This window comes from Panulirus ornatus, chromosome 14 (genome assembly GCF_036320965.1).
Source record: "Panulirus ornatus isolate Po-2019 chromosome 14, ASM3632096v1, whole genome shotgun sequence".
Classification (NCBI taxonomy): Eukaryota; Metazoa; Arthropoda; class Malacostraca; order Decapoda; family Palinuridae; genus Panulirus; species Panulirus ornatus.
Genome location: NC_092237.1, coordinates 5375923 through 5398896, shown reverse-complemented (window position 1 = coordinate 5398896; position 22974 = coordinate 5375923). Strand labels below are relative to the sequence as shown.

The following is a 22974-nucleotide window of genomic DNA, read 5'->3' as shown; positions in this document are numbered from 1 at the left end:
CTGACATCCCAACCATCCTCAACATCCTGCTGCTGAAAGTTCACCAAGGAAGTGCCAAGAATTGAAGCAAACAAGCAGTTACCCCCTGCATTAGTATCACATAAAGATCTTGACAACCTTGCTCACAAGCTTATATATAAGGTTTGACCTTTCCAAAGATTTGACAAGGATACCAATGTGGAAGGCTTCTGCAGTGTGGCTTTTAAGGTAAGAAATATTAATACTAATGTTTGTAGAATATGAAGATATACATTTTTTTTTAGCCAGAACAGTAATTTCTCCATCCCTGAATGATCTTATTTTTTTTTTTTTTCCTGTTAAGAGTATTCTCAGTTTAATGTTTCTCCGGTTGCAAGTCAAACTTTGTAGTAGCATGTACTGGTGTAGGCAAGGTCTGCTTATGACCCTTTCAGTTCACCTTTAGAGGAAGAGTTAATTATTCTACTATCCTTGGCCTCTGCACCTGTGTTCATGTGCGCATCTACACCTTGGTTGAGCTTTAGTTCTGCATTCTGTTCTTAGACAGTGACTGATGTATAGTTATGCAACTTAGAAATGTAGATGCATGCTGATGAGTATTTCAACATCTTACCAAAAGCTGATCAATCTGATCTAAATTTTATGCCTCAAAAGGGTTACTTCATACTCGGAGGTAACTTATGTTCCAATATGAAATCCTAATCAATATGAATAAAGTTTTTAAATTTTCTCAATCTCTAGTTTTTTCAAAACTAGTTTGTCTATACATAGCAGAGGAAGAACTGTTACCACCCAGTGTCTATATGTGTACACATCCACCCTTTTGTTAATCTGATGTCTGTTCCATTCTCAGTCACTATATGATTTGCTGTCATGTATTCATTTCATCATCTGTCCAGAAGTAGGTCATCTAACCTATATATATCTGCCTGAGAGGTGAACTTTGCAATTGGTGATTACCTATTCTTTAAATGATATATTAGGGTATGGTGAATGATTGTCATTGTTAGTTTTTTACCAAAGCTATGTTATGGCTTGGAGTGAGAAGCACCATTGATTACTGCAGTGTTGCTTCAAGTGGTCTAGTTGTTGGGAAAATTCTGAGCCAAAACAGACTGCTTGAGAGGTGACACAAGTTTGTTATATCAGTATGTATAGTTCTTAGGTATCCAAGGTTGATTGTTAGTAAACCCTCAACATGGTAAGTAGAATTTTTGGAATAAGCTGGCTAGTTTTAGTGACTATAGGAACAGGGTGATCTTAAAAGCTCTTATCATGCCTGTTTACATCCTTTACCATTTCTGTTGTGCTTGTGTAAAGTTAATACCATTTTACTGTTTTTGTAAAGTTTATACTAGTGTTCGTATTATCCATTTGTTGCAGTGATCAGGTCACCTTACCTGTTTGGCCACCAAGTGAATATGGTCATTTTAGAATTTCATTTAGCATTCATTCTCACATAATCATATATGTTAGGCAAAAAATTATTCCCCTTTCAGTTTTAACTTATTAAGGATGTTCAAGAATAAGCTATATGAGGCTAAACTAATAATACTTCTTTCTAAAGAGGTTGCCTCAGGTAAGAAACACATACAAAAGGGACCATAACTGTTGTAAGCATATTACTTTGGCCCACGTACCCAGACCCCATACCTTTAAGGCCCAAACTAACATGACTATAATAGGACACTATGCAGTACTATTGTAAATTTGCCTCTACAGTATTGTAAAAAAAAACATCCATAGAATGTCTAGTGAGCATTTATTCGAGCTGCAGAATATACTTTAAAAACTATTAATTTCACAAGATTGGCTGCATTAGATGAGGCAGTAGAAACAAAGATAAAGGCATTGCTTTTGACACTGAACAAATTGTTCAAGGGAGTCATACAAAGTTCCTGTTTATATCTCCCTTTGAGTCTGTTACAAGTTGTTACAAGACTTTAAAAGTTATCTTTGAGTTTTACCAGCAAATCTAGTAAAACCAAATTCCTCTCTGACACTATCGGAAGATAGTTTATTTCATGCTCAAACACTCGTGTAAAAAAAAATTGCCTATGCTGCTTTTACACATCCTTCCATTTATCTTGGTAATATTTCTGCTCATTGAAAATCTGTGTAATGTGAACAAATTTTTCATGCTGAAATTATATATTTGAGAACTTCAATTAGATCTCCTAAGAGTCTGTGCCTTTTAGGGAGAATAATTTTAGGGTACCAAATCATTCCTCATCTTTGATCTAAGCAGGGCATGAAAGGGCAAATGTCACATCCTCTGTCTTGTAGTTTATATATCTGGCTGAAACAGTATTTAGCTGGAATTATTGTATGCAGCTAGGTGTATATATTTTTTATTATTATTTTGCTTTGTCGCTGTCTCCCGCGTTTGTGAGGCAGCACAAGGAAACAGATGAAAGAAATGGCCCAACCCACCCCCATACACATGTATGTACATACCCGTCCACACACGCAAATATACATACCTATACATCTCAATGTACACATATGTATACACACACAGACATATACATATATACACATGTACATAATTCATACTGTCTGCCTTTATTTATTCCCATCGCCACTTTGCCACGCATGGAATAACATCCCCTTCCCCCCTCATGTGTGCGAGGTAGCACTAGGAAAAGACAACAAAGGCCCCATTCGTTCACACTCAGTCTCTAGTTGTCATGTAAAAATGCCCGAAACCACAGCTCCCTTTCCACATCCAGGCCCCACAGAACTTTCTATGGTTTACCCCAGACGCTTTACGTGCCCTGATTCAATCCATTGACAGCACGTCGACCCAGTTATACCACATCGATCCAGTTCACTCTATTCCTTGCCCGCCTTTCACCCTCCTGCATGTTCAGGCCCTGATCACTCAAAATCTTTTTCACTCCATCTTTCCACCTCCAATTTGGTCTCCCACTTCTCCTCGTTCCCTCCACCTCCGACACATATATCCTCTTGGTCAATCTCTCCTCACTCATTCTCTCCATGTGCCCAAACCATTTCAAAACACCCTCTTCTGCTCTCTCAACCACGCACTTTTTATTTCCACACATCTCTCTAACCCTTACATTACTTACTCGATCAAACCACGTCACACCACATATTGTCCTCAAACATCTCATTTCCAGCACATCCACCCTCCTGCGCACAACTCTATCCATATCCCACGCCTCGCAACCATACAACATTGTTGGAACTACTATTCCTTCAAACATACCCATTTTTGCTTTCAGAGAGATAATGTTCTCAACTTCCAAACATTCTTCAAGGCTCCCAGGAGCCTTACCTAAGCCAGGTACCCATTTTATTGACCAGCTCTTTGAGAAGAATGAACATCTGGGTCGACTGTGGGCCAACTGTTGCAATCAGAATTCGAACCTATGTGCTCCACTGTTGGTGGTTCATGAACGCGTCATGGTCAGCAACACTAACTGCTTTACCACAGAGGTTCATTAACAACGTAGTGGTACCCTAGAAAAATAAAATGAAACAAGAAATTAGGCAAGATGTAACTACGAGATTTTAAAATCTTTGATGATATCTGAACATTTCTAGTAAATATGATTATGAGAATAAGAATAATTATTTTCTGTTTGTCAAGAACTTGTATGTTACTTGTAATTCAGAATATTCAGTTTAAGAGAAAATTAGAAATAGATAGTGAATATTAACAATTAGATAAAATGAAGGACCGAGTTGTACAGTTAAAGTAGTTGTTACATTCTAGTGTCTTTAGTAGTCCAGCAGTCTTTAGGTCTAGAAGTTACTGAATTATGGATTTTTCCACAGTACTGGTATTGATATTGCTAAGGGGACCATATTAGAGAATGAAGAAATTATATGGAGTTTTGCTTTCCTGATACATGTTTTTATTGTAGATTACTTGAAATCTATGATATCCTTTGTTCTGCACAAATTTGTAATCCATGTTCTGCTGCTCAGGAGGACTCAGTAATTTATTTCAAAATTGATATTTGTTTTTTAAAGTACTGTGATAGAACTATTATTATTAGTCATATAAGTAGCTACCTCTGACACAGTAGGCATAAGATTTGACAGTCAATGTTCAAGTTAGGCAATAGGACTGCTTCACATAAAATGTTTACATACTTGCAACGTTAACCAGTTGATAGTGGTGCTGTTTGCAGCTAGAACTGAACAGGTTAATGATTTATTCAGTTTAGGATAAGGCATCCGATCCTGTCCAACTGTGAATGTAAGTGGCACCAAGTATATAGGACTTGAGCAACTTGGGATTTAGTACATGACTGGGAGTCACCAATATTGGTTAAAAAAAGGAGGATATTAATCCTCAGTCCTATTTTATGAACATTCATAATTATCTTTAAGTTGGCTGTTTAGAGATGAGAATGTTGCTCTTCCAAATGGTGAAGCATAGTCTTCTAACTTTCTTGTAGGAAGCTTTAGGGAAAATGCCTTAAAGATTATATCTTCCATGTCCATAGTTGTTATGGACACCAATTAAAGGGGTTGGGTGTTAATGTAGGGACCCCACACTCAGAAAGTGTTTATTACAGTTAGACATGGCTGTGGGTGTTTTGCCTGCAGTTTCCTTTAACAAGTCTGATGCATTTGATCCACAGAATTGGGGAGAGATATAGACTGAACTTCTTTGTAATTATGTATCTTGTGTTAAAGGGGATCTGGAACATGCTGTTACATATAAAATCAGTAAGCGAGGGTTTTTTAAAGCTGTTACTTCTCTTTCATTGTTTTTTCTTCTTTCTTTTGTACTTTTTCACTGTTTTTTCTTCTTTCTTTTGTACTTTTTCACTGTTTCCCTCATAAGTGGAGTGGCAATAGAAACAGATGAAGAAAAGGCCTCACTTGATCACATCCATTCTTAGCTTTCATTTGTAATGCAATCCTTTTATTGTTAGTATTTGTTTTTTCTTGCCTGTTTGCAGTTTCCTGTTTAATTGAGGATCAACAAGAATGTGTGAAAGGAGGAAGTTGAGAGAAAATGTCTCCACAAACTCTGTTCTAGAGTTGCCCTCTGCCTGTGGCCTGTTAAGGGTGAGGTGCTAAAGGCTAAGAAGCAGCATTGGATTATGGTAGTTATGGAAACTCTATTGCCATGGCCTTCCCTTTGAGGGAGCTCTGGATGAAACAGGCATCGGAGATATAGATGGATATATATTTATTCAAGCTTAACGTTTCAACCGTAGTCCTCACTGTACTTATCAATCAACCTGTTTTGCTAAACCTTCAGTATTCATTGGACAGAACAGTTATCTGCTAAACTTTCACTATTTGGCTGGACAGAAGATTTATTCAAGATATGATCAATTGTATAGTTTGTAGCCAGTACCATCTTACAGCAATGCTTTCGAACACCCACAATAATATAAGAATCAATTGTTAAGGCACTGTTATTGTTACAGTAAATCACTGATATATCCTTCACTCCATTCGAGGCATGAGGTGTAGTACTTTTGCCAACCACCAGCAATTTACGTGAGTGCTCTAGCAGTGTTAGTGCACATCAGAACAGTAAGCCTGCCCTTGGCCTCTTTGACTTTTGTTACCACAATTTCATCTTTACTGGCAAGCCATTTTTTGGAATACCATGCCAAGACAGGTCAGCCTCATCAGCACAGTAGATATGTGTAGGAGTTACCTCTTCATCTCAACAACTTTGAGAAATCATGTATTTGCTCCTCAGCAGCCACCTTATCCGTAGGCAGTGTATTACCTCTCATTTCCAGGCAGTGGATACCATGGTGTTCCAATTATTTGCACTCACCTGGTAAAGAATTCACAAGGCTTCCTTTTCTCTAACTGCAAATGAAATTGCTTGGTCTTTTTTTAAGTAAAACAGGGCCAGAAATGGGTACATCTTGATTATTCATTGCTTAACCCATAGTATATGTATGTAAGTTTATCATGGTTGGCTGATCTTGCTCTTTGTACTAATCCGATCCTAGAAATGCCCATATTTGGACAACAAAAAATTCTGGTAACATTTACATTAATTCCTTATGTGATAAAGAAACACCAAAATGGTTGCATGGGTTGTGCACTGATATGCCCTTCTCTACCTAATGTGAAATCTTTTACTTTATGCATAATCATAAGCTTTCTTTTCATACTAAGAGCACTACTACACTCATCACTGCATCTTGGATGCTTGTTGGATACCCGTGTAAGGGTAGAATACACAGAGACAAGGAAGAACAACAGATTCCCTTGGATTGAAAAGAAAAAAAAAAGATGTTGACACACAAATGCCAGGGCTACAGCAATGCCAAGACAACAGAATACCATTTTACCAAGTGCCATTACCTCTGCATGTGCCAAAGTATGAAGCACCAGAGTAGAGACATTAAAGTGTATTGGGAAAAATACATGAGAAAAACGATGTTTTTCTGATACTACTGATTTGCATATTACAGTAACAGCCAAACCTTCCAACTCCTAGCTGATATATCACAACTCATACACATTCCAAAAACCAAGGAGGTCAATGAAAATGATTTGTCCAAAGTAGGGTGTCCATTTGGCCTTAATGCATCCATGGTAGGCAACTATCTCTCACTAGTAGGTGGTTTATTTCCCCAGTGTCTTGACCTTACAGTCTGTCCCTTCTGGATTTTCCAAAAGTTATTTTCATGATAATTTTAGCCATTATGGGAATTCAGAAAATGACTTTTTCATCATGTAACAGTACAGAAGTATGTTAAATGAAAAGTGCAAGTTCAAATTCATTAAAGCCTGCACAAATGGTAAATCTTTTTTTTATACCCAACTGTTAAGTCTCAAAGACCTAAAATTACCCTTTCCACAAAAGCAGACTCCAAGGAGCTCTTAAAAATTTTTTTCTAAATACCAAATAATTTTTACATTATTACATACAAATATTTCTTCACTCTGAATAGAGATTAAATGACCAAGAATAATGCTAAGAAGTTCTGTGGACAAAAATGATTTTTCATGTTTAGTGGTTAAACATGGGAATAAACCAAATCCTGAAGTAGAAAATACAAAGAATATTGGTACCTTTCATCAAGGTTACATGATTACCTCATTATTAGCCAATGTCAGCAAATAATTCAATATTACACATTATATTTTAACCTTTTGTTTCCTTAATCCAGCACCAGAGCGTATGTTATTAAACTGGTTGGGAGCTTTTTCTGTTCACACTTTCCCATAAAATTTCCATGGTATTATGTATCTCCCATGCTATTTTTCCCCCTTCCTGCAGTTCCTCCCCATTTGAATCACAAAAACCATCCTGCTACACCTTTTTACCTTAGCTTTTGTTCACATTTACTCTCATTATACTTCTTTCACACTTTCCCAAACTCTGTTCCCAGGTTTTTGAGTTTTCAGTCAGCCACTATAGAGCCATGTTATTTTCAGATAGTAACTGATTCTACTACCATTCCTCCAACCCCCAAATACAGTATATCAGAGACCCACCCCTCATTCTAATATTCTTGTATTCATTTACTTCTCCACCCCATCCATAAAAAGATAACTAACTACAGTGACACACATTGACAAACACCCACCTCCACCTCTGATCCTGCTTACACACATGCCTTACTTGCCAAGTAAAAGCTCTTCATGGCATTTGGTATCTTATATTCATTGCACCTCATACAAGACCTCTCTTAACATTATCATACTCTTTCTCCAAATCCATAATGACCACATCTTCTCTCTCCAAGTATTTCTCATGTTCACCCTTTTCAAATCAAATTTCTTTTTCACATATCCTTTACTACTCTAGAAGCCACACTGTTTCTCCCAGTCTGATGATTGGTGCTTGCCACCAACCTCTCAATCACCACCACTCCAAACACCTAACCAGGTATACAGAACAGAATTCTTTCCCACCACATCTTTGGCCATACAAACGCTGAATAGCCGGACCAACCAATCAACCACACTACTATTGCCCTTTCTTGATAAACAACAGAAGCTTCATCCACCTTTGCCACACTTCATCTTTTGCAAGGGTTTTGCAACGGTCCTTCTCTTTTTCACCATACCATATATCAGGACTCTCCACTCAGCACACCACCTAATCCCAAATACATTACGTTACTCACCCTATCAACTAACACATTCAACTGTTGCTGCTGCTGCGGCTGCTAATGTTGGTTCCTAGTGCAAAAGAGAAGGTGAATTAGCAAGATGATTTTGTCAGGATGTTGATCAGAATAGTTTTTGTCCTATTTGGAAATCCCAATTACATCTTTGATAGACTTTTAGCAAAGTTCAAGCAATAACTTGGAGTAGCAAAATTCTTGAATGATTACATGCTTATCTAAATTTGGCTTACCTACAATGCTTATAAACCACCCAGTTGTAACAGTCAGACATTTGATGATAAAATAGGTATTGTGCATCTAAGAATTACAGTAAACTTTTTTTTTGTGTGTGTATGCATAAGCAAGTGATGGAACCACGTCCTCATGAGGAAATCTGATTGGCAATAAGATTGTAAAGGAACCACGTCCTCATGGGAAGATCTGATGGGCAACAAGTTATTGATGGAACGAAGTTGTCAAGGGAAACCTGATGGGCAATGAACTAGTGATGTAACCACATCTTCATCGGAGCATCTGATAGGCGGTAAGCTAGTGATGAAACCATGTCCTCATGGAAAGCACCTGGGGGCAATATGATGGTAACGGAACCACCTCCTCAGGGGAACATATGATGAGCAATCAGTGATGACAGATGACACCACGCTCTCATGCGAGCATCTGATGGGCAATAAGTTGGTGTTGGAACCACAGCCTGAAAGATATGATGGGCAGTGAGATAGTGCTGGAACAAAGTCCTCAAGTGAGCATTATTTTTTTGCATCTTTAAATATAATGTATATGCTATGTGTACTGGCACCTGTGATTTTGTGCCGCATATATATATATATATATATATATATATATATATATATATATATATATATATATATATATATATATATATATATATATGGTAAGGTTATTTAATGTATGTATGACTCATGGTGAGGTGCCTGAGGATTGGCGGAATGCGTGCATAGTGCCATTGTACAAAGGCAAAGGGGATAAGAGTGAGTGCTCAAATTACAGAGGTATAAGTTTGTTGAGTATTCCTGGTAAATTATATGGGAGGGTATTGATTGAGAGGGTGAAGGCGTGTACAGAGCATCAGATTGGGGAAGAGCAGTGTGGTTTCAGAAGTGGTAGAGGATGTGTGGATCAGGTGTTTGCTTTGAAGAATGTATGTGAGAAATACTTAGAAAAGCAAATGGATTTGTATGTAGCATTTATGGATCTGGAGAAGGCATATGATAGAGTTGATAGAGATGCTCTGTGGAAGGTATTAAGAATATATGGTGTGGGAGGAAAGTTGTTAGAAGCAGTGAAAAGTTTTTATTGAGGATGTAAGGCATGTGTACATGTAGGAAGAGAGGAAAGTGATTGGTTCTCAGTGAATGTAGGTTTGCGGCAAGGGTGTGTGATGTCTCCATGGTTGTTTAATTTGTTTATGGATGGGGTTGTTAGGGAGGTAAATGCAAGAGTTTTGGAAAGAGGGGCAAGTATGAAGTCTGTTGGGGATGAGAGAGCTTGGGAAGTGAGTCAGTTGTTGTTCGCTGATGACACAGCGCTGGTGGCTGATTCATGTGTGAAATTGCAGAAGCTGGTGACTGAGTTTGGTAAAGTGTGTGGAAGAAGAAAGTTAAGAGTAAATGTGAATAAGAGCAAGGTTATTAGGTACAGTAGGGTTGAGGGTCAAGTCAATTGGGAGGTGAGTTTGAATGGAGAAAAACTGGAGGAAGTGAAGTGTTTTAGATATCTGGGAGTGGATCTGGCAGCGGATGGAACCATGGAAGCGGAAGTGGATCATAGGGTGGGGGAGGGGGCGAAAATTCTGGGGGCCTTGAAGAATGTGTGGAAGTCGAGAACATTATCTCGGAAAGCAAAAATGGGTATGTTTGAAGGAATAGTGGTTCCAACAATGTTGTATGGTTGCGAGGCGTGGGCTATGGATAGAGTTGTGCGCAGGAGGATGGATGTGCTGGAAATGAGATGTTTGAGGACAATGTGTGGTGTGAGGTGGTTTGATCGAGTGAGTAACGTAAGGGTAAGAGAGATGTGTGGAAATAAAAAGAGCGTGGTTGAGAGAGCAGAAGAGGGTGTTTTGAAGTGGTTTGGGCACATGGAGAGGATGAGTGAGGAAAGATTGACCAAGAGGATATATGTGTCGGAGGTGGAGGGAACAAGGAGAAGAGGGAGACCAAATTGGAGGTGGAAAGATGGAGTGAAAAAGATTTTGTGTGATCGGGGCCTGAACATGCAGGAGGGTGAAAGGAGGGCAAGGAACAGAGTGAATTGGAGCGATGTGGTATACCGGGGCTGACGTGCTGTCAGTGGATTGAATCAAGGCATGTGAAGCGTCTGGGGTAAACCATGGAAAGCTGTGTAGGTATGTATATTTGCGTGTGTGGACGTATGTATATACATGTGTATGGGGGGGGGTTGGGCCATTTCTTTCGTCTGTTTCCTTGCGCTACCTCGCAAACGCGGGAGACAGCGACAAAGTATAAAAAAAAAAAAATATATATATATATATATATATATATATATATATATATATATATATATATATATTTTTTTTTTTCAAACTATTCGCCATTTCCCGCGTTAGCGAGGTAGCGTTAAGAACAGAGAACTGGGCCACTGAGGGAATATCCTCACCTGGCCCCCTTCTCTGTTCCTTCTTTTGGAAAATTAAAAAAAAATTGAGAGGGGAGGATTTCCAGCCCCCCGCTCCCTCCCCTTTTAGTCGCCTTCTACGACACGCAGGGAATACGTGGGAAGTATTCTTTCTCCCCTATCCCCAGGGATATTATTAGTAATATTATATTATTAGTAATTATGGTTTCATATCTCCAATTGACATTTTATTACTGAACCAATACTTATAAGCTGAAAATGTTAAAAAAAAAAAAAAAAACGAGAGGGGAGGATTTCCAGCCCCCCGCTCCCTCCCCTTTTAGGAAATCCTCCCCTCTCGTTTTTTTTTTAATTTTCCAAAAGAAGGAACAGAGAAGGGGGTTAGGTGAGGATATTCCCCCAAAGGCCCAGTCCTCTGTTCTTAACGTTACCTCGCTAATGCGGGAAATGGCAAATAGTTTGAAAAAAAAAAAAATTTATTTATTTATATATATTTATTTATTATACTTTGTTGCTGTCTCCCACGTCAGCAAGGTAGCGCAAGGAAACAGACCAAAGAATGGCCCAACACCCACATACACATGTATATACATCCACGTCTACACACACACACATATACATACCTATACATTTAAACTTATACATATATATACATACACAGACATATACATATATACACGTACATAATTCATACTTGCTGCCTCCATTCATTCCCGTCGCCACCCAACCACACATGAAATCACAACCCCCTCCCCCAGCATGCGCGCGAGGTAGCGCTAGGAAGAGACAACAAAGGCCACATTCGTTCACACTCAGTCTCTAGCTGTCATGTATGATGCACCAAAACCACAGCTCCCTTCCCACATCCAGGCCCCATAAAACTTTCCGTGGTTTACCCCAGATGCTTCACATGCCGTGGTTCAGTTCATTGACTGCACGTCGACCCCGGTATACCACATCGTTTCAATTCACTCTATTCTTTGCACGCCTTTCACTCTCCTTCATGTTCAGGCCCCAATTGCTCAAAATATTTTTCACATCATCTTTCCACCTCCAATTTGGTATCCCACTTCTCCTCATTCCTTCCACCTCTGACACATATACCTCTTTGTCAATTTTTCCTCTCTCATTCTCTCCATATGACCAAACCATTTCAAAACACACAGTGATCGTGAAACATACGAAATTGTTATTTCAATTGATGGTTACAAGACGAGGCTGGGCTTAGTGACCCCAGGAGTGGATAAATGCAAGTGCTGTTGTAGCTTCTGTATGCAGATCTTTTCTCACTGAGGTAACTTGTGGGGGCATTTAACTGGTTTGTCTGTGTTGGCGATATTTGTCACCACATGACCCAACCCAGTTCTCGTTTCTCTCAACGAGGACTGGGAGTGAGTAGTTTTAGCAGCTGTGGCTATAACTGTATATCTTCTTATGTGATAGCGGAGGTTGATGTTAAACAAGAGAGAGAGGGTTTCAGAAATGTACATTTAACATACATTAGGTGGGGCTTTCCGTTGAAAGTCATGCTGGGTGTGTGAAGACGAGAATTAAACAATTGAAAATGTATGAAAGCAATTTTTTTTTAATTGATAGAAGAATGCATGTTGATGTTGATATATAGAAGTGACCTGTTATATACAGAGGTGAAACAATGAAATAAAATCTCTTGTCAAAGGTCATCAACTTGTTCTGTTAAAATCTATGACCTGCTGCTAAATAAACCAATAGGACATCTTCATTATATGGAGAGACTTAAAACAAAAAATTCCTGCCTGAACTTGTTTTAATATAAACGCACACCTAAAAGATCAGACTTACTAGTTTTGGTATCAGCATTACCAGGCGGCTAACTAAGTGCTTGAGCATGTTTCAACATAGCTAAGATCCCTGCTTGTCAGAGCTGCTTCTACAAAAGGCTCATACACAGACCACTGATCTGCCAATACAAAAAAATGCCTCCAAACGATATATCTTATAAATATGACCTTTCCATGACTAAGCACTCCTGAAAAAATAGTCCCAATTAGTATACAGATTTATACAATTACATGACCCCAAAATCTAAACAGTTCACCTCCACAGGTGGTACCTAAGCTTTATCATGTGCTGTGTTTTTTTGTGTATTATTCCCGAGTTATACTAACAAAAACTGTGACGACAGATAGACGAAGGTAAGGAAGAGCACAAATGACAACCACTGGGGCACCAACATAATGTCATATACTATGTAGCTGTGGGACAAAAGACCATGCTAAACACGAAGCTCCCATAATTGAACGAGTTATTTCTTCAGAGAATAAGCTATCAAGCTCATCAATGTGCATCAAACAAAATGCCAGTGAGCTCGTCAGTATTCGTAAAAAAGTAACATTTTTCTCTGACCAATACCTCTATAAGTACGTAGCATCAATTGACACGAGTTATGAGATGCAGAAATTATGCTAATGAGCTCAGGAATATGCAGATGCCAAAATATTCGTCAGACTAACACATTAATAGAAAGTAGGTTTGACACGAGATCTAGCAATTCATAATAAATGAATTTATGAATTTGTAAAAATTTGTATGCCCCCGATCTTTGTCTTCGCCTAATACATATACATGATATATTCCGACTTCCCATCACAGCACTCCCAAGTAATGACTAAGAAAAAATCAGAAATCAGGTTTTTCTGATATGAAACTTTATGCATGTACGTATCCGAAGGGCTACAATCAACTCGTTACCTTCTCAAGAAGCACCCATGATGGAAGTATGAAAAACCTTGGCATATAATGTTCTCAGGTTGTCCAAACATATTCGTAGGTTAGGTTAGATTTCGTCAGGGTACAAACGTAATCTAATGTAACCTAGACTAGTACTTAGAATAGAAAAACGGTGGTGTAAAAAAAGGGTGAGGGTGAATTTCAAGTGATCCGTGTTACAAAATTTACTTGCCTCGTCTACTGGATAGAGATTAGAGATTACGGATGGTGTAAATATGAGGTTACTGTTATGTGTTTTCTAAGGGATAAGGGAAACAAAAAATAATTTGTTTTCCTATTATGCAAATTTCTGCAGTTGCATGCCCTAAAGCCCAATCAGTTTGTCACCACAGTGGATACAATGGTGTGAATATGAAGTTCGTACCATGTCTTTGTACCTGGGTAATCATGAAGACAAGAATGTTTAGCGGCGGATGGACAATGCAATGTCCAGAACACCTAACTCTGCCCACACAAGCATTGATCTCTCAGTACGTGTGCTGTCACATGATGTGTTGCTTCCCTGGTCTGGCAAGAGAACCACCAGTCTGAATACCGTACGTTTCCTACAGTGAAGGAAGAAATTGCTGTCTTTGAAGACAAAGTGTGTTCCCTGAACACGAAGGTAAGAATCTAAGAAGATGGCTTGACCAGGCCAGACCCGTGTATCATACGATATATGGAAAAGTAGCAGAGGAGAGAGTGATAATAGCAAGGGCAGTACTTCATGACCACCCCTCTCCCTACTGGCATGGGGCAGTGCCCGGTCGAGCGCCACCAAGGTGGCGCGGGGCGAGTACAAGAACTAGAGCAGTGAAAACCAGGCAGAGCGTGGCCTGCCCAGCCATGGCGGCGCTACCACACTCAGCGACCCTCCCGCAAGCCACAACACCCAAAGCTAGCCTGCGCCACCTAAGACATCTTTAGCTGCCTGAACCACCCCTTAAAGGAAAGCCAGTGCATCGAAGTAACATTATCAAAACCTGTTTTTATTTTTACAATAACGGTACCTCCATTTCTACAAATACAACCATGTAAATACTGATCCAAACTTCTTGACCCATAGACGAAGATGTGATTACTAGATTTCATATCTCCCCAGGTAAAGCCGACTCCACCACTTTCATCTCGCCCATAAAGAAGACTCGGAGCCTGCCCTCCCCTCCTCCCCACCCCAACCCACGCGACTCTACGAATCTACCACGACCTTAGCTCCGGTAGGAATGTAGGGGAAATGTAGCAGGTGTGCCTCCCCCGCCGGGCGTGTTGGGTGGGGTCCCTGCCTGGCTCGGACCTCCTTCACTTTCGTTTTGGGCCGACTACGTGAAAGGGATATTTTACAGGATTCTCTCTCTCTCTCTCTCTCTCTCTCTCTCTCTCTCTCTCTCTCTCTCTCTCTCTCTCTCTCTCTCTCTCTCTCTCTGCGTAAAGGAAATTCCCACGTTGCTCTAAATACCCACTGGCTGTATGTAGGAAAACAACCTCAGAACTCGTCAAACTAATTTTCACCTATACTTTAGAAAGTTATAATTTATTCTCTCTCTCTCTCTCTCTCTCTCTCTCTCTCTCTCTCTCTCTCTCTCTCTCTCTCTCTCTCTCCTACCGGTACTACCCACCTGGGTATTAGGAAGGTCAGTGATGGCTGCCGCAGTGAGCCAGTATGACAGAATCTCAAGTTTTTCTCCTCTGGCCCAGGTAGCTGTTCTTTTCTTCTCCCTTACCCACCCATGGGCTGCTGGCTTTCGGCCCACATACACACACTCTCTCCTCTCTCATATAACACTTGGCAACGATTAACTCACACACGACCCCTTTATCGGAACCCACACACGATTCCTTTATCGGAACCCACACACGATTCCTTTATCGGAACCCACACACGATTCCTTTATCGGAACCTCGTATTTTGTTCTGCAGCGAGTTCTACGATGCGTCGTAAGTATACACACACTGTCTCACGTACATGTACGGCTTGACGGCATGAAGCTTAATCACATACTCTCACAGTAAAGCGTACGAAACTTAAATCACCAGTTCTCACTGTAAAGTTTATCTTGCCTTCTGATGGGATATTTAGCTCAGTAATATTCGCTACACAGTGGATTCCTACCATTAGTCTATTGCACTGACAGAGATAGTATCTTTTTGTACAGATGTCAGTTTCATAACATTAAGAAAAACGATATTAAACACATCAAAAATCTCACACACACACTAATGCGAGAAAATAAATCGTAAGTTATACAGCTAACAGGCGCATCCACTCACGAAAAACAGAGAAATTATTTCTTTCCAGTGCATTAATTTGCCACTCTGACCTCACTGTCCGGGACCTTGCCTCGACAGCCACGCAACCAGGGGACACAACCTTGTAAATGTGGCAGACACGACTCTTCAGCACAATGTGTGTTTGAGTAAACTGTTGGGACCTGTATACTGATCAGGCAGCTATGATATATATATATATATATATATATATATATATATATATATATATATATATATATATATATATATATATCATACTTGTCTGACGTTTCCCGCGTTAACAAGTGATTGCATTCGGTCATGTCCATTCTTTATTTGCCACGCTTGATATCCATAAGCTATAACCCCATGTTTACAACAGGGACTCACAGACCTTTACATGGTTTCCCCGACAACTTCAGGTGAGTCCAATGACACAACGTCGCCCTCTGTATACCACATCGTTCCAACTGACTCTATCCCGTACTCACATTTCACCCTCCTGCATGTTCAGGCCCAGGCATGTCCAAACCATTTCAACACGCCCTCTTCAACTCTCTCAACCACACTCCTATTACATCTCTCTTACCTCTCTGTTACTCTATCATACATATCAACACCAGGATCCCTTCTCTAGGGGTTCCTGCCTGCAGCTTCAATGTTCCGCTATAATCAGTAGCAGGGAAAGGTTGGTCAACTTTGGAGTGAGAAGATCGTGCGGGAATGTTCTCCGATAACCTAACCTTGCCGAAGGTGACTTTTCACTCGAGGGGTAGCCACAAGCAGATGGAGTGCTGTATATATATATATATATATATATATATATATATATATATATATATATATATATATATATATATATATATATCCCTGGGGATAGGGGAGAAAGAATACTTCCCACGTATTCCCTGCGTGTCGTAGAAGGCGACTAAAAGGGGAGGGAGCGGGGGGCTGGAAATCCTCCCCTCTCAATTTTTTTTTTTTTTCCAAAAGAAGGAACAGAGAAGGGGGCCAGGTGAAGATATTCCCTCAATGGCCCAGTCCTCTGTTCTTAACGCTACCTCGCTAACGCGGGAAATGGCGAATAGTTAAAAAAAAAAAAATATATATATATATATATATATATATATATATATATATATATATATATATATGTATATATATATATATATATATATATATATATATATATATATATATATATATATATATATATATATATATATATATATTATCCCTGGGGATAGGGGATTAAGAATAATTCCCACGTATTCCCTGCGTGTCGTAGAAGGCGACTAAAAGGGGAGGGAGCGGGGGGCTGGAAATCCTCCCCTCTCGTTTTTTTTTTTTTTTTTTTTTTCCCAAAAGAAGGAACAGAGGGGGCCAGGTGAGGATATTCCAAAAAAGGCCCAGTCCTCTGTTCTTAACGCTACCTCGCTATCGCGGGAAATAGCGAATAGTATGAAAAATATATATATATATATATATATATATATATATATATATATATATATATATATATCGGCCAACATATACAACACAGTTCCATCCACTTACATCTGTATCGTGCTAAATACAAAATCGATTATGGAGTGTGCCTTTTTTTTTCTTTTGCAACCGCAAAATTTAATCCACAGTTACTGTTTTGATTTATTCACTCTTCGCCGTCTATTCTCCCCTCCTAACGTGCTGCTACAGTATGAATGTTATGTGGAATGTCTTAATCAAGAACGGTAACTCCACTCCTTCCAGGACAAACGTCGGGTTTCGAACTGAAGAATTCATTTATCAGTCGATCTCGTCTAGAGGGAAGTTGTTGTCCTCGAGAATAACAAATGAATTAAATCCCAATTATATGCTCCTTTCCCTCCTTCCCTGACAGATCTGATGAAGCAAAACGTACAACTGGCTCTTCTCTTACAACTTTCTATTTGCCTTACTAATATCTAGTACGACCTGGCGGGCCGCGAGGACGACCCTCACCTGACGCACTCACCGACTACCTACTGTTGTTGAGTGTGGAGAGTCATGCACCCTAGAAATCCTGTGTACACGGTTGAGAGAAAGTCAAACCCCGCGAGAGTCCTTTGCCACATCGGGATGCCTCGAGTGTCCCCTATATACTTTGACTTTACGAGACGAGGTTGGAGAAGGCCGTTTTCTGGTTCTCCTCCACCTCTACTCCTAACACACACGCCACCGCCAGTGTGTCTTATGATCCGCGTTTTCCACAGGTGTCAGACCACTGGCCTAGAAAGACTTTCTCCCCGTCAAGAATATCGTTTACGATGACAGGGTAAACCAGAGTAAGCGATAGTGACAGAAGTAGCTGAATAGTATGAGCAGTACTTGTGTGGTAGATGATTTCAAACGCCACGTGAAGTAGGTTAGGTTTCAAAATGTATGGCCTACACCTCATTACGTTTCCACGTCTAACTTAAGTCTTTTATATAAATCACGCGTCAAAACGTGACCAAAGCTTTCTATACTAAACTTTTCCCAGAGTGATGCCCTTCGGTACAAAAACCTCGCAGGGTATTCCGTGTCGAAAAGTGAAGATTTGACCGTGTTTTTGCCCGTTGTTCAAACGCCTCAAAACACAGCAATTTCAAAATAATAGCGGAATTCCTGCCTCCCCGAGTACAGAGGTGGCTAACAGCGTCTTACAGCCCTAGGCTACGGATCGAAAACTATAGAAAGTGTTGCTGCTCGGGGAGCTCTGGGCCGGCCGGCATGGCCAACTTTCACAGGCACTGAGCGCTGCCAGGCTCTCCGGCTCACACAAGACTCTCTTACGAAAATAAGCAAGTAATAAAGGATCAAATAAACGAACAGATGAAATAACCCGAAGAAAAACAATTCCTAACGAATGCATGAATAATTATGACAATAGATGTTGTTCAAACGTTGAACTTAAATGTTATGAGGGAGCAAAGTTGATTTGGATGCTTTTAAAACAAACATGATTAGAATAATAAACATTATGATGGAAAATATTTATCGATATGACTTGTGAAAAAAGCAATAATCTTCCATGAAGCAAATATTCAATTATGTGGACGTGTTCTATAGGACAAAACTGGAGAATTAGTCATATAGATATATATATATATATATATATATATATATATATATATATATATATATATATATATATATATATATATATATAAATATATATATATATATATATATATATATATATATATATATATATATATATATATATATATATATATTTTTTTTTTTTTTTACCATTGCGCGCACAAGAGTTGAACCCAGGCTATAGGGAACAGCAAGCGAATGGCGCAACCACTTGACCACAGACGAGCAAAAACTTTCATGCATAATTTCGTTTGCTTATGCAATCAGCTTATTTTTGTTACAGTTTTGTATCGAGCAGCATTACGACTCACGGGATAAGCATGGCGTGCACGACAAACTGGCCGGTGATAACGGTTAATCTCGGTGACTTTTATATATATATATATATATATATATATATATATATATATATATATATATATATATATATATATATATATATATAGTTCTACGTCGGCGTCCATTTGCTATGGGCATGTAAGGGTGGCCAGGCCGCCCACACTCTGGTCCAGAGGACCACCCCCCCCGGATATCATCGCCAGAGCTTCTCGGTCATGTCTGTCTATCAGAGCATGTAATGTTCACATGCGAATCACTGTGAACAAACTGTAATGTTGTTTACATTGATTTATCTGCGAACATTACATGTTCTTATATATGTATATATATATATATATATATATATTTTTTTTTTTTTTTTTTTTATACTTTGTCGCTGTCTCCCGCGTTTGCGAGGTAGCGCAAGGAAACAGACGAAAGAAATGGCCCAGCCCCCCCCATACACATGTACATACACACGTCCACACACGCAAATATACATACCTACACAGCTTTCCTTGGTTTACCCCGGACGCTTCACATGCCTTGATTCAATCCACTGACAGCACGTCAACCCCTGTATACCACATCGCTCCAATTCACTCTATTCCTTGCCCTCCTTTCACCCTCCTGCATGTTCAGGCCCCGATCACACAAAATCCTTTTCACTCCATCTTTCCACCTCCAATTTGGTCTCCCTCTTCTCCTCGTTCCCTCCACCTCCGACACATATATCCTCTTGGTCAATCTTTCCTCACTCATTCTCTCCATGTGCCCAAACCATTTCAAAACACCCTCTTCTGCTCTCTCAACCACGCTCTTTTTATTTCCACACATCTCTCTTACCCTTACGTTACTTACTCGATCAAACCACCTCACACCACACATTGTCCTCAAACATCTCATTTCCAGCACATCCATCCTCCTGCGCACAACTCTATCCATAGCCCACGCCTCGCAACCATACAACATTGTTGGAACTACTATTCCTTCAAACATACCCATTTTTGCTTTCCGGGATAATGTTCTCGACTTCCACACATTTTTCAAGGCTCCCAAAATTTTCGCCCCCTCCCCCACCCTATGATCCACTTCCGCTTCCATGGTTCCATCCGCTGACAGATCCACTCCCAGATATCTAAAACACTTCACTTCCTCCAGTTTTTCTCCATTCAAACTCACCTCCCAATTGACTTGACCCTCAACCCTACTGTACCTAATAACCTTGCTCTTATTCACATTTACTCTTAACTTTCTTCTTCCACACACTTTACCAAACTCCGTCACCAGCTTCTGCAGTTTCTCACATGAATCCGCCACCAGCGCTGTATCATCAGCGAACAACAACTGACTCACTTCCCAAGCTCTCTCATCCCCAACAGACTTCATACTTGCCCCTCTTTCCAAGACTCTTGCATTTACCTCCCTAACAACCCCATCCATAAACAAATTAAACAATCATGGAGACATCACACACCCCTGCCGCAAACCTACATTCACTGAGAACCAATCACTTTCCTCTCTTCCTACACGTACACATGCCTTACATCCTCGATAAAAACTTTTCACTGCTTCTAACAACTTGCCTCCCACACCATATATTCTTAATACCTTCCACAGAGCATCTCTATCAACTCTATCATATGCCTTCTCCAGATCCATAAATGCTACATACAAATCCATTTGCTTTTCTAAGTATTTCTCACATACATTCTTCAAAGCAAACACCTGATATATATATATATATATATATATATATATATATATATATATATATATATATATATATATATATATATTGCGGGACAACGCTTAATTACGGTTACATCACGAGACAAAAGGCTGTATCATCATCTGCAAAGGAAAGGCAATACAGGAAAACCGACAAATCATTCACTCCAAAGGAGTCCAAAGGTTCCTTGCTTTTGATGGTAGCGCAGCCATGTAGCTGCAAGAGCCCCAGAAAGCGGTCACAGAGCTGTATACTACTACTACTACTACTATTTCTCTATTTTAATTCCCGCCTGTTTCGTCAGACCTTGCCAACCTCCTGCCCAGCGAATCGAACAACGTCCCCACAGTTACATGCACACATTCAGATCACGCGGATACATTTATATACGAATTTTTTTGCTAAGTCTATAACCTTGGCTATGATATAGCTATGCTATGTCGGAAGGAACGATCGCGCTGCTATTTACATAGCGATTACTGAATCAATGGAGATCATCACAACGCGGTCCATTGTGGTGTAGGTCGGAGGGCAAACTTAAAAAAGGAACTATGATAATCACACGTCTCCGTAATGCTACGTCTGCTGATATGGATACTTTCAATAAATGAATATTATCACTGACACTTTCCGTTCAATTTGATCAACTTAGCCACAACTATCCTATCCCTGCTACTGAATGTAGCGTAGCCTTGCGGTTGCAGGAGCTTCTTAAAAGTAAGGATCCTGGGGATAACACCAGGACCCTTTTAGAAGGGAGTCATGGGTTAATTACGAACGAATACAAATGATATCTGCATCATGTCAACTCACCATAATTTGGTCGGGGTGTCCAGGTTACTTGCTCGTGGGCGAGCGTCGAGTAGCCAATCCAACAAGGTCGTCGTTATCCCTCGAGGGATGTTCAAGTAGCAGAAATAAACGAACCCTAAACACCAGAGGGGTCCAGGCTGGTCGCTTGGTTCTCAGCTTGGGAGGGAGAGAGAGAGAGAGGAGGAAGAGCTGGAGTTTCACACAGCACGGCACATCGTGTCCTTCTCTTGTTCTTGTCCACCCAAACTGTTGATCTTTCCCACAGTGTATGAGGACACCCCAGGGTAAATCAACTCACCAGGAGGAGGAAAGTAACACAACACTCACACACAAACACAACGTCACTCTGAACTACAGACGAGAGCGAAGCTTCAACTCAGTCGAAGTGAATCATTGGAAACACTTGCTCCGCAGTTCACAGATACGCTTCCTGGATTTTGTGTTTATCTCTTATCATCATTTCATCACCAGTCGTTAAAAAGGTTCGCCGCTGAATCAATCAATACCTTCTCACGCGGAGCAAGCGGTACATTTCCATCAAAATGTGAACCACCCCTGACTGAGGTTTTCACCTGCTTCATTCTCGGATCACTCGCTGTGTGAACTGCTTTGTTGACAAGTTCAGAATTTTACGACTGCCTCCGAATCCATCACCTGTCTCTCTCAGGATCAGCTGGACTTGCCACTGTCAACAGGGGTCACACTGACTACAGTTACCACTAACCATACTATGGAGTTGTATTTCTCTTTCTTTTACTCTACTTTACCACACGGAGACAATGGGGTCTCCATTGTGAGCGTCGAAGCCTTACCGCAAAAGAACGGATTTTGGGACCACAAAAATGTCCTACTCGTCCGAAAGAGTCCAGTAAAGACTTACGAGGGTAAATGAAGTGTACAGGGTGTATCCGAACGTGCACTGAAATACATACTGACATACATACTCAAGTATACATTCACGTACATTATCACCCATACCCTTAGACAAACACACAGTCGCAAGCACAAACGCAAGCACGCCCGAGGACCAAACCAGGGGGGAGTGAATGCATGGAACAGAACGCAGTTCAAAGGAGTGTGACGCGTTCAGAGACATTAAGTAACCCATTCCAATGTCAACCTTCCTCTTCGTATGTCTACGTAAGTAACCAGATAGGCAAACACACGCAAGCAGGTTCTACTCGAGTTTCTCAGGATGTAAATAGAACTTGGGAGTTAAGGTGACAGGGGTTAATTACAGGGGGTGGGGGTGGGGGTGGTGGGGTTAGAGATTACTGCAATTTGTATCTACGTTTGGTTGAGTATATGTGTGTGTGT

At 40.1% G+C, this 22974-nt stretch overlaps 1 long non-coding RNA gene across 1 annotated transcript; it reads right to left on the bottom strand.

The window, feature by feature from the left end:
• Window positions 1-1724: 1724 nt before the first annotated feature.
• On the bottom strand, window positions 1725-22465 carry LOC139753212 (uncharacterized). Its single transcript, XR_011713662.1, has 4 exons — window positions 21658-22465; window positions 8640-8769; window positions 8076-8130; window positions 1725-3465 (listed from the first exon to the last, which is right to left on the bottom strand). It is a non-coding gene; the product is annotated as an uncharacterized lncRNA (long non-coding RNA).
• Between the last annotated feature and the right edge of the window lie 509 nt (window positions 22466-22974).